At 45.1% G+C, this 19,120-nt stretch overlaps 1 long non-coding RNA gene across 2 annotated transcripts in view; it reads left to right on the top strand.

Annotated features, from left to right (window-relative positions):
• LOC146865693 (uncharacterized) overlaps positions 1-10,768 on the top strand; it is a 177,593-nt gene extending 166,825 nt beyond the window's left edge. For both annotated transcript variants that reach the window (XR_014970334.1, XR_014970335.1), the window contains one exon: positions 9,576-10,768. This is a non-coding gene — a long non-coding RNA (uncharacterized LOC146865693). The remainder of the gene's footprint in view (positions 1-9,575) is intronic.
• Positions 10,769-19,120: the final 8,352 nt, after the last annotated feature.

Raw genomic sequence — 19,120 nt, 5'->3', positions numbered from 1 at the left:
GTTAGTTCTGCTAACTCGCGTGCCCGCAAATCTATGGGGATGATCCTACGGCATAACAAAGAGGCTCAGACAAGAATCCAATACAAACAGAGGAAGAGGAGGAAAAGAAATACAAGATACAAAAATGTTGCAAACAACTGTGGAAAAGGAACAAGCTCAATGGAAATGAGGGGACCAAAATTGTTTGCAGTAGATACTTTCCTACCCATGTCTGGTTTATTGCCCACTGCAGGTTGACCATCAGTGTAGGGTTTGATACAGAGCAAAGGCTTAGTGTAGTATAGGTTTGGTCACCCAATAGTCCTTGGATGTTTGTAAGCAGTGAGATCTTCTTAAACAATTGTTCATAGCTCAAAGACCGTGTGCAGCATGCGCTTGTCCACCTTTGTCTGATTGAATGGTCACATGAGGTCGACTATCGACAAAATGTTCTGTACAGAATGAAGGTTGTGTGTAGGAGGAGCTTGGTTCACCTACAGGGGCTTGTGCGTCTGAAGGGTAATTTATACTTTACATGACTTTGCACCATTTAGTACTTACTTTCATATCTAAAATGTTGTACTGGTTTATAAAGCAATTTGAATAGCAGTAGATTGGAATATGTCATCAGTGATGTACTCAATGAGGCCATTTGAGATGTCATCAGTGATGTCATTAATGATGTCATTTAACATGTCACGAGTGACATATTATGTGAGGTCATTAGCAGTGCATGGCGGGTGGGCAAGTTAGTTAGCTTTGCCTACTATAAGAGTTGAATTTCTGTGTTTTTTTTGCTCAAACATTATGGAGATCACTATGATGGCGGGCGGATCGCCACCGCCGGCTCGGCGGTGGCGATCCGCCCACCATCCCAACTAGATTTACACCCGCCATATTATTATATATGCCCCCGGGGGAGGGGGGGTTGGGGGCTGCACTTGGGGGGTACCTATGGTTTCCCCCTTCATTGCCATGCACAAGGTGGCAGGCACCGCATGGTGCCTGCCACGTTGTGCATAGCAATGCACAAAATGCCTCTTTGGCATTGTGGCGGGTGCTGCTTACAGCAGCACCCACAGCAATGTCAAAGATGCGGAATGCGACTGCGAGGGTGGCGCTCGCATCCTAATTGTTGGTGCGGGACTGCCGCACCACTGGCGGCCGGTCCCAGCACCGCAAGGGTGGCAGGCGGACTAAAGTCCGCCCGCCATCCTAATTCACCTGAGTATAACGCCGATGGGGTGCCTGGGACCAAAGAAGGCTCCAGGGAGGGTGCCTCACACCCACGCTGTTAAATCGCATTTGCCCTGGGGAATGGGGTTCCCTGGGCCTTTTAAAGCTTTACGAGCAGGACCATGCGGTCCTGTTGCCAAGCCACCTGGAGGAAGCCAACCCCCTTGCAGGCAGCCAACCTCACACTGCACACAGCCTTTTGTCACGTGTGACGTGGGTTTGGCTGCAGAGCCTGGCTTGCAGCCATGCCCTGCATCCAACTACCCGCAGGCAGCCACCCAGAGGTAGCCAACCCCACGCCACACACAGCCTAGCTTATGTGTAGCCCCACTTCCAATTTCTGAAATTTAAAAATGTTCACGCTATGCACCACCTTTAGCTAAGGGCAGGGGGGAGTTGATCACAGGGCTTGGTCTGCGGCGATGCCCTGTGGCGAAACTCCCAGCAAGTTGCCAATCCCACACCACACAGCATAGGTTTGGCCTTCGGGTCCCAGTGACACCAATCCCTGGTGCCACAAATATATATATTAGGTGGACGTGCATACAGCCCCACTCCCCAAGCCTTAAAAGCGCCTGGGGACCACATCCCTTGGGCCAAATACAATAAAAAAATGGGAGGGGACCACTCGGTCCCCCTCCCCAAGCCTTCTTGGGCCCCTGGGGATCCCATCCTTCCTTGGTAAAATCTAAGGGTAGGGGGGCATGCAGCCACCTTCCCTGAGCCTTATAAGGTCCCCATGATCACATCCAGTGAGGCCATATCAATATAAAAGGGAAGGGGACCCTGTGGCCCACCTCACCAAGCTTCATTGGACCCTGGGGACCCCATCCTGCAGGGGCTTATGTATTTTAAAGTGGAGGAGGGATTTGTGGCCCATCTCCCTCGAGCCTCATTAGACCTTGGGGTACCCTACACCCGAGGCCATATTTGTTTTAAAGGCGAGGTGGCTTTGTGGCCCCCCTCTCTGAGCTTCATTAGGCCCTGTGGACCCAAGTCCTTAAGTATTTTAAAGGGGATGGGACCACATGGTTCCCATCCTGAACCTCATTAGGCCATTGGGATCCCATCCCCCATCCTCCAGGGCCACCTTTTTTTTTAAAGTGAAGGGGGCCTGCATGCCCCCCCTCCTCAAGCCTCAATAGGCTCTGGGGACCCTATCCCCCAGATCCTTTTTTTATTAAAGGGTGGGGGGGATGCATGCCCCCTAAGACTGATTAGGCCCGGGGGACCCCACCTGAGTCATTTTGTTTAAAGGAGCGAGGGGGGCATGCAGCCACCCTTTCCGAGTCTTTAAACGACCCTGAGGACACTATCCCCAGGGCCCCTGCTTAACTTAAAGGAGAGGGCGTCATGTAGCTCCCCTTCCTGAGCCGTATTCGGTCCTGGGGACCCTGTCCCCCATGGACCAATTAATGAAAGGTGATTTCCTTGGTGCCCTCCCATGAACTCATGTTGGCACCAAAGAGAGAACCCCGGAGCTTCTACGGTCCCAGATGGCTCCCCGCCTGCTGAAGGAGCTTACAATGCTTCCACCCAGAGCAAGCAGCTATTTATGGTGCTCCATCTAGGTGGGAGAAATCTGCTAATCTGTTTCCCAGACCACATCAGTTTGGGCAGAGAAACTGTTCAAAATTCTGCTCCCAGCTGGCAGAAGAATATTTAAAGCCCCTTTAGCAGACTTTGTGTAAGCTTCAATTTGGCGGGAGTTTTAAAAATGCTACCGACTGATGGGAGCAAATGCAAGTTTCCCTGCCCGTGCTGGTGCTGAAAGAGAAATGGCTGTGTCCTGGCAAAGGGATCCCTGGGATACAGTATTTGAGCCAACCCCGAGGGATGGCGTCCCCTGAGAAATTAATGGCTCAGTGAGGGGGCTGTGTGGCCCCCTCTCTTCTTTTAATAGTAGAGGCCCTGGGAGATGAGGTACCCAGGGGCTTTCAAAGGCTTGGGGAAGGTGGGGCTGCATGGCCCCCTCTCCTTTACATACATTTCAGACCTGGTGTAATGTTTCATACAGGTGCCCCGATTTAGGCTCAGGTAGTAACCAAACCTTTAACCTACATTTCCTCTGGTTTCTTCAAAAACTAGCCTCATTCATTATGCATGAGGATTCTTGGAATTTCACCAGGACTACCATTTCCTGCATAATAACTATGTATAAGGGTCATTCCTTCCGTCATCCTAGTCCGACATGACACAGCAAGGTACATCCCCTGAGGGTACCTCTTTGGGTATATAAACACCATATCTTTGCTGAGGCAGAGAGAGGATCAAGAGGACTTCCATGCTGACACACTGACGCAAGAAACTTAGGTTCCTGCATGCAGACACTCCAGCTTGCAGTGGTCTGACATCCCTCATGGGGTGTCTATCTCAAGACCACGACGGGGTCCACAGTCTCTCACTTCAGGTAATGGGTTTGACTTTATCCTAGAAGGATTGTTTGCTCTAAACCTACATACATGCTAGGTACACTTAGGTACATCAAGTTAGGGTCACATGATAGGAGTACGCATTATTACTGTCATGTATTTTTAAACCTACCTATATTCATTGTTTTAGCATTATGGTAGGAATATACCATCCTTTTACTCTGTCGGTGCTTATAATCATTTATATCTGTTTCTGTCGTATGGTTGTTTTAGCACAACTAGTTTACACTAGAATGATGTTGGTTCAATAAATGCTTATTGCAAACATCCCCACCGTTTATTCTGTGTATCTCTCTGGGACAAAGTGAGCACTTGTGACTGAGCGTAAAGTACTGCACTGTTTCCATGATCCCAGAAGGGACAGAGTTGTCATGTTCAATAGTTGCCAAGAACTATTATCTAATTGGTAAGAGGAGTTTGCAGTGGCACTGTAAGCTAGCTGGTATACAGGCTAACATACCCAGTGGGGGTGTCTGGGATCAGTCTGGACACCAATCGCAGGGCCCGATTCACAGTATTAACTTAAGATAAAATCCTAAACTTACTACTTTTGGTATTCACAGAATGCACTTACTACTTTTGGTATTCACAGAATGCACTTACTACTTTTGGTATTCACAGAATGGATTTACGACTACTAACTTTACGTCCGCATACGGGCCGGAAATTCCGGCCCGGAGGCGGAGCGTCCGGCCTGGAGGCGGAGCTCCCAGCCCGGGGCGGAGCTTCTGGCCCAGAGGCGGAGCTTCCGGCCCGGAGGTGGAGATTTTGGCCATGGCTAAATCTCCGCCACCGGCCGGAATCCCCACCTCCGGGCCTCAAGCTCCGCCTTTGGGCTGGAAGCTCCGCCCCCAGGCCGGGAGCTCTGCCTACGGGTCGGAAGCTCCGCCTCCGGGACGGAATTTCCGGCCCGAGTGCGGGCATAAAGTTAGTAGTCGTAAATCCATTCTGTGAATACCAAAAGTAGTAAGTGCATTCTGTGAATACCAAAAGTAGTAAGTGCATTCTGTGAATAGCAAAAGTAGTAAGTTTAGGATTTTGTCTTAAGTTAATTCTGTGAATCGGGCCCCCACAGTCTATGTTGTCTAAATGCGCAAATCCTATATAGGTTTATCGGAACTCTACGACATGGTGCCGCCAACGTTGCTTTGGTACATATTTAACGGTCAAATCTGAGTAGTTCAGTCGTGCTATATTCAGAGACCCCTAATCACATTTTCCCAGAGACATCTGGAGTGGGAAAGGGAACAATCCGCCACAGTTGAGTAGGTGTATCCTATGTATTGGCTGTAGGTTTATCAAGCTTGAAGGAAAAACAGTTCCCAATTGTGCAGAAAATCTTATTACAGTTTCCTTAAAACTTTCTTTTTTCAATAATAGCTGACGAAGACGCTGCTGCACAAGCACAATGAGCGACTGCAGCAAGGGAGGAAGAACAAAAAAGTGAAATAAACATTTCAGAAAATGTCAGAACTGCTCTTACTTTAAAACTAGCATACTATGGAGTCACAGCTAGGGGTCGGACAGTAACATTCGTGATTGAGGCACACGGTTCATATAGAACAGAGGTATTCTATTCATGGGTTAAATTCTAACCGCAGTCGTCGTACTCCGCTCCGCGAGCAGAGTTTGTAGAGTTTTACCAACCCTGGGAACGCGAAGTTGCCACAAAACTCCAACTTCGTGGAAGTAAACATCAATACAGCGCAGCGGGTGCGATGGTGAAGGGTCATATGCAGGATGGCAAGTTCCATCCTATCAGTACAAAGACACAGTCTCTAGAAGACTGCACGGCACAGCTGGCAGAATTAAAAGCCCTGTTACTGGCACTAATCAATACGGATCTTGAATTTCCCACACTGATTGTGTGCGATTAATTTTACTTGGTCCACTCATACAATGAATATCTTTACTACTGGGGTCAGTATGGGTTTAAAGACTCAAAAGGTTGCACAATTAAATGGAAATCGCTATGGGAACAGGTAGCTGAGTTGAAAAACGAACTACCAAGAGCTCACGTGATAAACACGCTGAGTCATCAATGCAATGAAATTCTCATTAACCCCTTCAGTGCCACGCCCTTTCCCCGCCCTGTGCCGGGCGTTACATTAGCGGGCGGGGTTCATGACGAGATAGTCTCGTCATGGGCACAGCGCAACCGTGCTCCATGACGAGACTATCTCGTCATGGGCACTGAAGAGGTTAAAGGGAATTCATTGACTGATGAAGCCCCAAAAGGGGCAGTCCGAGCTGCTGCTGTAGCTGCAATCACTCGTTCTAGCACGAGAATAGACGGACAGATAATGGTAGCTGTCATTGCTTCACGCAAAAACAGCATAGCCTTACCAAAAGGTTTCCACTCAAGATGCAAATAACATTCCGTATGCTCAAATTCCAGGAGTGGGGGATACAGTAATACCAGACATGGATAGCAGATTATGCTTACTACTAGCTGCACAAGAGGGTCTAGGTACTGCACACGCAGGGATTACAGCAACAGTTTCTTTGCTAAAGTAACGCTATTGGTGGCCAGGACTAACTACACAAACAAAGAATTTTTGCTTAAAGAGCGACATCTGTCAGCAGATAAAGGGTTCCACCGTGGCACTTCCAGCGCAGACACCCTTATTAATATTGGACAGACCACTTGCTTATGTCTATTTGGACCACTGCGGCACCCTACAATCAGATGGGGCTTACAAGTATATCTTGGTGGCAGTGGATTCATGCTATAGAGTCCTGTGTGTTTGGCCTCAGCGCCCCGACCTGAGCTGATTTTGGCTCCAGGGCCCCTATCCCTGGGGCCTGGCACAATTTTAGAAGAGGAAGGGGGAATGGGGCCCCCTACCAAGCTGAATGTTAGCAATGAAGACACCAGCCCTCTGGGCCAGGCACACTTTAAGAACGGGAGGGGGAGTGGGACCCCTTCCAAGCTGAGTTTCATCCACGGAGACCCCATTTTCAAGGAACCCGATGCTATGCTGTCCCAGGTACCCCTTTCCCCTGGATAGAGTGATGGTCCCTGCCCGCCCCTTAAGTGGGCAGGGGAACCATGCTCAGTTGCTCCTGAGCAGGAACCAAAAACAAGGGCTGCTCCCACCTGACAAGCAAACAGTGAATGTTACCAGCTCCCACAACCCCATAGGACAGGGGCTGCATGCAGAGAGCTGCCGGGGTGTGAGCGTGTTGAATGATGAAGCATGACACTATTAAGTGTGTGAGGTTTCCTAGGAGACCAAGGGGCCTATTAGGATGGCGGTCGGAAAACCAACCCGACCCTCATGGAAGCGGAAAACCACCGCCCGCCTGTACCGTGGAAAAACCGGTGGCCAAATTAGGATGAACCTCCAAAAAATACAGACCGCGGTGGAACGAGCCCAAGAAAAACCACCCATAGCGGGCGGAGATGGCCAAAATCCATCCACGGCGGTCAGATTTGCAGCGGAAAAACACCAACCCGCCGCAAGTATAGCGGAGACACCGCACGGGAAATTAGGATGTCCACGATGGTCCCGCGGTACGTGCCGCTGTTCCCGACCACCGCGGTCGCACACAGGGATGAATGGGAGAGCCAGCAGAAGAGCTGCAGCATAGCCACCGCTGCGGACGATCCGTAAATCGGACGAATGAAAAAACACACAATAAGGCCAAAACGTGCACACAGCAAACTAGCCATGCCCCCCAAAAACACAAAACCCACCCCAATGACACAACCACATGGCAAAAAGAAAAATACAATTCCCAGGACAACACACACAACACACCTGACATCAATACCACATTTGGACACACCCACATAGCTGAGTATAAAACCAGCCCCTTCCCTGACCACAATCCTTTGCAACACTCCAGAAGAGAAGGGTATTCACCAGATCAGAGAGGAGAGGCAAAAGAATGCAGCACACACAACACCACCACCATCACTACCACACCTGCACCACTAACCCACTGCACATCACACAACATACACATCACAACCACACCCACCTCTCACACCCCTGCACCCACAACCACTTTGCGCACAACACATTATGCAACACATAAAATGCCCAAATTCACAGAGAGAGAGTGACAGTCATGGTAAATGAGATAGAGTGGAACCACAACTGTTTGGTAGCCTGGTCCAACAGACACCATTAGCCACAAGGACACAAATGTGGGCAAGGATAGTCGAAAGGGTCAATGCAGTAGGTACCACCTCGAGATCCAAAAAGGAGATCATGAAGGGTTGTCAAAGAGAGGAGAAGCAAGAACCGTGAGCTGGCTGAGAGGACTGGCGGTGGCCCTCCCATTCCACCAAAACCATTCACACCCTGGGAGGAGAAGGTGCTTGCAATACTGCATCCAGAGAGTCTCACAGGAGTACCCGGGGGAGTGGAGGCTGATAAGGACAAACAAAAGACTACCACCACACTGCTATGTACTGCCTTGCACAACTACAAAGCTACACCACCTAGGACAAATTCCATTCATCTGCACCACACACTCACAAAAACATGTCTCACAGATCCAACATTCACTCACTCCCATTTACCCCAAACGTAGCTAACAACATTACCATGGGGCATGTGTACAGGCAGCCAGCACTACAGCTCCCACCAGGCCCCCTTGTCCCACAGCATCAGCAAGATGGAGCCCTCCCCCATCCCACCCAGAAGCATGTGTCAGCCTTTACATTACCCTCATCAAACTAACAGGTAGGTAGCCATCTTCCCTGGGAGGGTGTTTGGGGTGGGAGGCCTGTAACACTACTCCCACAATGCCCTCTGTCCCACACCTCAGCAGGATGGAGCACTCCCTCACCCAGAAGCAGTTGAAAGCCATTGCAATACACCTAACAAACTTACAGGTAGGGAGCCATCTTCACAGTGAGGGTGTTTGGGGGTGGGAGGCCTGAACCACTACTCCCACCATGCCCCCTGTCCCACAGCCCAGCAAGATGGATCCCTCCCACCACCCCACTCAGAAGCATGTGTCAGCCATTTCACAACCCACATCAAACTTACAGGTAGGTAGCCACATTCACTGGGAGGATGCCTGGGGGTGGGAGGACTGTACCACTACTCCCACCATGCATCCTTGTCCCTCAGTACAGCAGGATGGAGCTCTCCACACCACCCAGATGCACGTGGCATCTAATGACCCACCTCAAACAAACTAACAGGTAGGTAGACATATTATTCTGTCTTGTGACCCCACTGAGCAGGATGTAAGCCTCCACCACGCACACACAGATGTGTCACATGACAAAGCCAAATGTGAGCACATAACAGGCAAGTAGCCAGTACGTGCACCCACCCATTTGTCACAAAATAAATGGTGCCATATGACAACACCAGCCCTCTCATTGCACAAGTATGCACACCGACCCCATTGCCACGCACAGTGTGCACACAGGTAAGCAAAGGAAACTGTCACAGCTACCAAAGTGTGACACACCAATGTAGAAGTAAGTTTGGGCACAATCATGCACAGCACCTATTGACATGTGCAGTGCCATGGGGCCAGAGCAACAAGGACCATTCGAAAAATAAGAAAGCATGTTTGGTGGTACAAATCAAGATATGCACATGACAGGACAAAGGTATGCAGGAGATGACAATGGCCAGTCCATGGCCAGATGTGACGTCTGCCAGGTCAGACAAATCAACAAAGAGTCCTCAATGAAATAACATGTTGTGCCAGTCCCTAGATGTCAACAGGTCCCTGTAATCATAATTTATGCACGTGGCGTATGGTATGTATTAACACCTCACACCATGGACAAGTAATGCATGTACCACTGCATCATGTCAGGAGGCACAGTAGTGCACATAGAAAACAATGTGATGATCAGTCAATTGTGTAGTGTACAAACAGTGAATGACACACAGCTAACACAAAGCTTGCGGGGTGCACTACAATGACTATTTCCCATCTGACCCACAGGTGACCTAGAACTCACTGCAGAGGACAACACCAGCAACCTGCAGAGCCAGTCTTCCCCCATTACATGGACTCTCGGATGTGGACTCCCGGGATTCTCTGGACAATGAGCTCGAAGCCGGCCCATCTGGTGTGCCAGGGAGCAACAGGTCCCAGGACCCCATCATCCCCTCACCACATCTGCTGCAATAACAACATCACTGCAGACCCCTGCTGTTACGGCCTGTGCGTCCACCACCACCAGTGCTGCCTGCAACACCCTCCCTGTCCCAGAGGATGACCACCCCACACCACCAACTGTGAAGGGCAGGGAGAGGATGCGGGTGCCCACAGTAGTGAGGCAACAGGTCCGTGGCAGCAGGGTTGGTAGGAGGGGCAGGTTTACCCACAGACACCAAGAGGCTGGGACACAATACCTGGACCACATCACCAGAGTCCTTGGGGCATATGAACAGGCCCAGGGACGAACGGGCCGGTCAGACGAACTGTTATGCGAGCTCATCCTGCTGATGAGGTCTATTGACACCCGCATGGGACAAATTGTGGCTCTCTTAGGCCAGCAAGTAGCGGTACTGAGGGACACGGCTGCGCCACAACCAACACCTCCACCTCCCTCTGGTGTGCTGCAGGATGACAGTTCACCATCCTCCCCTGTGCCCACAGAGAGGGGTGAGTCCTCAGACCCCACTGGCCATGCAGCAGGGCTCCCCCCTGCCAAGCGACACAGGGGCCATCCTAAGAAAACGCTGGGAGTATCTGGAGGCAAAGCACCTGCCAAAAGCCAGTCACAGAGCCAGCCCTGATGACAACCCTCTCCAGAGACGTATATTTCTTGGTCTTGATAAAGATGGGATATTAAATAGAACCATCGAAACGCGTTGACGCTGTATTTTTCATAATCCGTGGAACAGCTTATCCTATAGATATAATACGAGTAAAGTGTATCTAGGATTAGCCAGTAAGAGTTTAACCCGGATGTGACAACCAATGACAAAATGTATTGTCTGTTTTTCTCTCTCTGTTGATTGTTGTACCGATATACTGAATCTGTTTGAGAAATATTTTCTTCCTTTTCTTGGTTTGATTTTAGTATGTTTCTGAAAACATTGATTTAAATGAAATGCTTTTATTTGTATTGTATGTGTAACACATGCGTGTATGGTACACGAATTTGCTTTTCAAGTATAGACAGTCATATGGCTATTTTTATCTAAGATGATTGCTTAGGATCTTAATAAAAAGTTTTTTAATATTCAATCATTTGTATGGTCCAACCGTATTTTGTGTAAGTTCTAATACATGGGCTACAACTTTTTGTTGGTAGTTTAAAGATTTAGGGCCATATATAGATAGCTAAATACCGGTCGGTAACGGCCGAAAATCGGTAATTTTCCCGTTACCGACCGGTATTTAGCCCTTTCTAATGTAGGAGGCACGTTTTAAGGATTCGGCAATTTACCGAATCGGTATTTTAAGAAATCGGTAATATACCGATTCGGTAAATTACCGAATCCTTAAATCCTATGCAGGGAGCACTCAAGTGAGTGCATTTTTGGTTTAAGGATTCGTTATTTACCACCAACTACAAGTTGATGGTAAATACCGAATACCTTTTCAAAAGCAATTTTGTGCTTTTTTAAAAGTGCCATGTGGCAGACATACATGCCCTTAGGGCATGAATGTGTGCCACATGTGCACACATGCACAATTCAGGGGTGCAACAGGGAGTCAATGTGACACCCTGCCACCCTTGAATATGCTCCCCCTATTACCGATTCGGTATTTACCGAATCGGTAATAATGAATGGCTTCCCATTCATTCCTATGGGCCTCCAGGCCCATAGGAATGAATGGGAAGGTATGCCTTATTACCGATTTGGTAAATACCGAATCGGTAATAACAAATATTACCGAATCGGTAAAATTTACAGATTTTTTACCTACATTCTATTTACCGATTCTTAAATACCGAATCGGTAAAATTCGGTATTTAGGAATCGGTAAATAGAAATTACCTACATATGGCCCTTAATCTTTATATAAATTTCCACCAAGGGAAGTTCTTTTCTACCTTTCGGTAGTACCCTAATCCCCTGGTCTGGTACAAGGGGTCCCTCTCTCTTTAACTTTACATTTGTGGCACAGCCCTTCGGGTTGGAGAGGTGTTAGTGAACCACGGTTAGCTCCAGTTCACTAACAAAAGAATCTCCCGGTAAACAATATGGATAATTTTAAAACATTTGGTTTTACCGAGGATCAATTCAATAAGTTGATAAATCAGAATCCACGAGCAGGTGGACAATCCGCTATCAATAGCCGTAGTCATGAGCAAATAATACAAATTCTCAATTTAAAGAAAAAATTAATAAGAACGGAACTTCATGCAGATTACCTTATTAAATATTTAAAAGCTGGAGTGATACCCATAGGATTACGTATTAGAAACGAACCTGGGCTTTTTATTGAAAATCAAAAATTCCTTGAGGTCTGGACACATATAGCCAACCGTTGCAGTAGGGATTGGTTAATTTTAATTATTGAAACTGCACAAGAAGTTATGGTCATCGAGCGCAAACAAATAGAAGATTTGGAAGCAGCGATGAAACAAAACACAGCGTTGGACAACGCAAAGAAAAAATTAGAAGAGTTAGAAGTAGAAACTAATGGATATCGGGAATACCTTATCAACAAAAAAACAATTAAGCTCAGAAAGGATATTGAGAAATTTAGTGCCGAATCAGTATACCCATTTCTCAGCAAAGAATATTATAATACCAAGAAAGAACAAAGGTGGGAAAAACCACAATACCAAAGACAAATTTATTCCAGAGGGGGAAACAAGAGAATTACTTTCTCTGAGTCTTCGGGCTCTAGTAGTGAGGGAGACCAAACAAGTGAACAGCCAGGAAGACCAGTTCCAAATTTTGAACGGGAGCCTTTTTTAGGTGGGCGTCAAAACCGAGGTCAGAGAAACTATCGGAATTATACGAGGGAGGATACAATGAGGAACCATCCACCTCAAAATTAGCAAGCCCAAGACTACTTGAAAACCAGAAATCAGAGGTATTGGAGGTAGAAGAGTTCCCCATCATTAATCTTTCAGATAGGGTTTTGACAGATGATGAGAAAGAGGTTTTAAAGAAAGGATTTAATTTTGCCCCAACAGCCCCTCTAAATAAATTTGAATTAGAAAAAGATATGAGAAGCTTTTTCAGAAAATTAGATTAAACAGGTTTTTTCTAGATAAGAATTATGAACCAGTCCATATTATCTCGGGTTTTAGACCCAAATCAACTTTTACTCCGAGCCTAAGTCAGGTAGATAAAAACGTTGAGTTATTTGAAAAGATAGTTGAGATAGAAATTAGGAATAGTTTAGAAACTGCTCATAATCAGAACAATATTCTTTCAGTGTCTCAAAGAAAAGCCCTCAAATCACTACAAGAAAGTGATCAAATCATTATTAAACCCGCCGATAAGGGCGGTGGGGTTGTAATTTTAAATGTCATGGATTATGAAAATAGAATGAGGACACTACTAAATGTGACAAGCCATTATATGCGTGTTCCATTTACAATGATTGATGCCCTAAGAAAAGAGGTAGCACAACTCCTCAACAAAGGTAGAGAGGAAGATTGGATTTGCGACAATGAATATAAGTTCCTCTTTAACAATAACCCCATCATTCCCGCAATGTACGGGTTAACAAAAATACATAAAGATTTAGTCAATCCACCAATGAGACCTATTGTGAGTAGTCTGGGCTCACTCCTGGAGCCACTTAGCTATGCTGATTATTTTTTAAGACCAATAGTCCAAAAACAAAAATCATATTTGAAAGATACTGCCCACACTATTTCGATCTTTGAGGGACAGGGTTTTGATAGGGTGGCCCAGTTTTTAGTCACCCTAGACATCGAAGCCCTGTATACAAATATTCCTCAGGAAGATACAATAAGGGTAATGTCGTCGATTTTAGACGAAGAAGATCTGAATGGTGGTAATCAGGAGTTCATTTTGAGTTGCATCAGGATGGATTTGAAGAATAATATTTTCCTGTTCAAGGATGAATTATATAAACAAATAAAAGGGACCAGCATGGGGGCCACTTGTGCCCCAAGCTTGGCCTGCCTTTATGTAAGTCATTTTGAACAGAAGCACATCTACAATGAGTTGGCACCTTACTTTGAAAATGTCTCCCACTGGCACCGTTTCATAGATGATATTATTTTCATCTGGAATGGTGCCAAGGATGAGTTGATGCTTTTCCTGGAGTGGCTTAATTTGGGTGATGAAAATTTGAGATTTACAGCCAAATTCAGTGATACGAGCGTGGAGTTTTTGGATATCCGATTAAAGGATACACAAGGTCAGCTAGAGGTGGAACTTTTTTCTAAACCCACGGATAAAAATACTCTTTTGCAATACGAAAGCAACCATCCTAGATCACAAAAGGACAATATCCCATTTGGGGAATTTCTAAGGTTGCGTCGTAATTGCACTACTCTCATTGATTTTTATCACCATGCTGAGGGCATGGAAAAGAAATTGAAAGACAGGGGCTATCCGAAAAAACTTATTAAACATTCCTTAAAACGCACCAGGTTCTATGATAGGGACCATCTTTTAAACATTAATAAAGAGAAAAACAACAAAGTTGCAGAAAGAATTGTTTTTGTCAGCCAATATTCAGGCTTGAGCAATAAGTTGAAAAATATAATCAATCGTAATTTGAAGATCATCAATAATGGACTTCTAACACCCCTGACCAAACCTCTTTTTTCTTTCAGGCGAAATAAAACCATAAGAAATGCTCTGGTGAAAACATATAAAAAAATTGATGGAAGTGTTCAAACTACTTTGCACAATCAGAAAGCAATAGGTAATTACAAATGTGTTACCTGTTCTATTTGTTCAAATTGCATTGAAGCAAAGAATTTGGAGTTTAATGGTAAAACCCTGGTCGCTAGGACACTTAATAACTGTCGGAGCAAAAACATAATATATCTGCTTGTCTGCCCATGTGGCCTTGGGTACGTGTGTGAGACGAGCAGGGAATTGCGAACCAGACTCTTGGAACATAGGTCAGCGTTAAAAAATTGTAAAGAAAATGCACCTCTGACAGATCATTATTCCAAAAAGAACCACCAGTTTAATCAGTTCACCTGGTTTATACTGGAAAAAGTAAGTGTAAGCAGGAGAGGCGGCAATTTAGATGGAATTAGAAAGATGAGGGAACAATGGTATATGTGTCATCTAGATACCATAGATAAAGGTCTGAACACCAGGGAAGATTGGATGAAACTGATATCTAATCAATAGATAGCTGTATAGCAACAAAAACGATACTTATAGCAATATCTCCCCTGTTCAATACAGGTTATATTGTCTCGCATATGACTGCTTTTTCTTGTGCAGATTTTAATGTTTATAATCACATAATAACGCAATTTTAGCGAGTCATTTCTCAATGTAATAACATTGAGAAATCAAATACTTAATTCTACCTTTTGGGATAATAATTTTAATTGTAAACAATCACATTTGGCGTATAAGCGCCGGTCGTTTTTATTTATCTCCATTCAAAATAATATTGTGAGAGAAAATTAGAGCCGACCCTGTCGAGTGGAGCGTTTACTTCCGGGGTACTCGTGGTAGAGCATCGACTTTGCCGAGTGGAGCGTCTACTTCCGGGTCACTCGTGGTAGAGCAATGACTTTGCCGAGTGGAGCGTCTACTTCCGGGGCACTCGTGGTAGAGCATTGGTTCAATAAATGGGATGATTTGAATGTTTCCATTGTGTAAGGTATCGGGCGAACCCTTTGTCGGTATTTATAGTGAAGTTCTGACAAAGTGACTTCATCTGCTAAGAGCACGGTAAAAAATGCGTATGATGTAACGCGGCATAACATAGGGTGACCAAACAATTGGACCCAAGTGGTTCCGGTTCAATTAAGGTAGCGCATGCGAATCCTTTCTGTGATGCTTATAAATTAGACTCCCGCAAAACACTAGCACTACCGAGGCAATACAGCTGACGGTGATAAAAACAATCATAGGATGAACCAATTAGAATACGTCTTAGTTGGTATTTAACCTTGAACAAGAGAGAGTTCTCTCAGACTGGCGCTGGGAGAATACGAGGACGATCGACAGCCACACAATCCCTTGACAAGGTAGGGGCATAGAAATGCCTTTCGGGGGGAACCTTTGACTTAGCTCAAGCAATACCATCTAGAATATAAGCCAAATAGAGGGGATTACATATTTAAAAAAACCTTTTCTGCTTTATTTATTTATATCGTTTAGAAACCATTTAAGAGAAAAAACAAATGATGTCTGATTTGAGCTAAATATTATTCTTATACATATACAAATATTAATAGGGCAACATCAGTCACACTAAGCTGTCTTTTCCTTATGAGGGTTAGTTTGTTTATGCTTATTTTTATAAATAACATCACTACAACGTTGGATGCTAATATAAGTAAGGATAGTTGTTTAATGTTTCTTTATATAGATTCGGATATTAAGAACTCCGGATGTAAGGAGGGTGGATGTTAATAAAAACCCCTGTGCCCTAAACTGAATAAAGAACGGGATAAAGAACGAGAGAAACACGACTTAGGACTTCCGACAGGTAAATAGGGTAAAGTAAGCCAAGATTTATATGAATTGATAGTATATTCAGACCTGAAAATAAATAGAATTAATAACAATTATTTATCCCTAGATTCAAGTCGTGGGACAAACAGTTTTTAACACTGGACTTTGAAGATAGAAATCGGACCGCCCAGCGCCTAATAAATAAAAGCAAACAGATTTTTCTGAGGTATAGAATGAGTATAACAGAGACATATTTGAATGTACATCTAAAATGTTCAGTAAATATTGCTGATCTATATTGCTCTGTAGATTCTTTTAATCAAAGAACAAGAATATGTCCATTAGAATAAAAGAACCCAGGACATCATGAGATGAAATGAGGTAATTCACTCTCCTTCTTTCCCCCACCTGTGGCCACAATGGTGATCCATCTATCTAGCTAAGGGTTTATGGTTTATTTTTGCTATAATTTCTTTTTCCATGTTGGTAAATCCTTCTCTTATACACGAGAGATTTACCAGGACCAGCCCATTTGCTAGAACAATAACAGAACATGTGTGGAATATTGTAGACTAAATGATAAAGTGCAATGTTAAAAGAAATATTTTACCAATATGGCTTAGTGATTAGATGCATTGTACAACATAAAAAAAAAAAAGTACAATGGACGGATCTATAATTAATATGAAAATGATTTATTGCCAAATTATATGTAAATTAATATACCATATCTACCCACAGGATTGAAACGAAAACGGCAACCAATCAGTGCCTATAAATGAGAGACATATATTTCTTGGTCTTGATAAAGATGGGATATTAAATAGAACCATCGAAACTTGTCGACGCTGTATTTTTCATAATCCATGAAACAGCTTATCCTATAGATATAATACGAGTAAAGTGTATCTAGGATTAGCCAGCAAGAGTTTAATCCGGATGTGACAACCAATGACAAAATGTATTGTCTGTTTTTGTCTCTCTGTTGATTTTTGTACCGATATACTGAATCTGTTTGAGAAATATTTTCTTCCTTTTCTTGGTTTGATTTTAGTATGTTTCTGAAAACATTGATTTAAATTAAATGCGTTTATTTTTAATGTATGTGTAACACATGCGTGTATGGTACACAAATTTGCTTTTCAAGTATAGACAGTCACATGTCTATTTTTATCTAAGATGATTGTTTAGGATCTTAATAAAGAGTTTTTAAATATTCAATCATTTGTATGGTCCAACCGTATTTTGTGTAAGTTCTAATACATTGGCTACAACTTTTTGTTGGTAGTTTAAAGATTTAATCTTTATATAAATTTCCACCAAGGGAAGTTCTTTTCTACCAACCCTCTTCACCGCTGCATTGACTTTTTGGACAGTCCTTCCCTACACTGCCTTGTGAATGGCATCTGTCTATTGGATTGGGTCACCACATCAATGTGGTGACTACTCGATTATCTAATTTAACAGAACTGTCAACTCACTGCTCCACCACCACCTCAATGTAAATGTACACCCCCCCTCACATGTTACCATTGTAAATAATTAATCCTTACACTCATGTTGTTATGTCTGCTCCGTCTTAATTGCAGGATGTACAGTCTTCAACATGATCACATTGTACCAGGAGTATGGACTGTATGTAGGCAAGGAGAATTTGAAGGCACCTAGAAAAACACAACAGAACAACATTCACTGGTCTGGGTCTGGCATCACAGACATCACACAACTCCTACCATCGAGATAATCCAACATGCACACGTCACAATAGGCAACAAGTGTCAACATACACATCCTGTAGATGTTCCTAAATGACCTGTCCCAGAAACATTGCCAACCACCACTGAGTCTACAACTGGCTGCTGTTACAATTCTCACATACCCCTTCACAACAACAGCAACATCATCAGACAATGGGTACGTTGTACATTGTCACCCACCTTCAAGAGTACAGCGGGTGATGAGATGTTGACACAGGTCAACACCTTCCTCCTCTCAACTTTCCTCATCACTGGACACGGGTTGGTTTGCAGGCGGGGGCCTTGGGTCCTCATCATCATCCAGGAGTAGGGGAATCTCCTTGTGAATGGCTAGGTTTTGGAGTATGCAGCATGCCACTACAATCTGACACACCTTCCCAGGCGAGTACGCCAGTGCACCTCCGGTCTTGTCCAGGCAGCGGAAACGTGATTTAAGCAGACCAAAAGTAGGCTCCACCACACAACGTGTCCTCCCATGGGGATCATTGTAGTTGACGTCAGCCGGGGTCCTGGGATTCCGCAGTGGGCTCAGCAACCAGGGACAGTTGGGATATGCAGGTATGACAAACAGAAATAGACATTGCAATGTCGCTGAGGCAGAGGGCAGCAGGTCACACACCCAGCACGCCATACTACTAGGCATACTCACCTACAATCCATGCATGCTCGGGAAGCAGATTAGCCATCAGCTGGGGCACAATGCTGTTCTGCAGGGTGTAGGAGTCATGGGCTGAGCCTGCGAATTTGGCACACACGTGGGAGATGATCATATCTGCCAGGCACACCACCTGCACATTTATGGAGTGGTAATGTTTACGATTACTGTAAATGTGCTCACGTGCCTGTGGTGGCACAAGCCCGACATGGGTGCAATTAATGGCACCAACAACATGGGGGATTTGTCCAAGGGGATAGAAGCCTCCCTTCACAGCTGCCAATTCGGGACCCTGGGGAAGTGGATATATCTGTCATTGTATATCATCATGGCGGACAGAACATCACGCAGCATCATGTGGAACATCGGTTGTGACATCCCACCTGCGCTGGCCACCATGTGCTGGAACGATGCTGTGGCAAAAAAATGCAGGGCCGCCATCACCTTGTAAGTTGGGGTGAAAGCTGTTGGACATGTCCTGAGAGGCTGCAGGTGGGGCTCCAACATATCACAAAGGGTTTTTAGGGTGGC

Source organism: Triturus cristatus, chromosome 2_1, assembly GCF_964204655.1.
Source record: "Triturus cristatus chromosome 2_1, aTriCri1.1, whole genome shotgun sequence".
NCBI lineage: Eukaryota > Metazoa > Chordata > Amphibia > Caudata > Salamandridae > Triturus > Triturus cristatus.
This window is presented reverse-complemented; position numbering and strand designations above follow the sequence as displayed.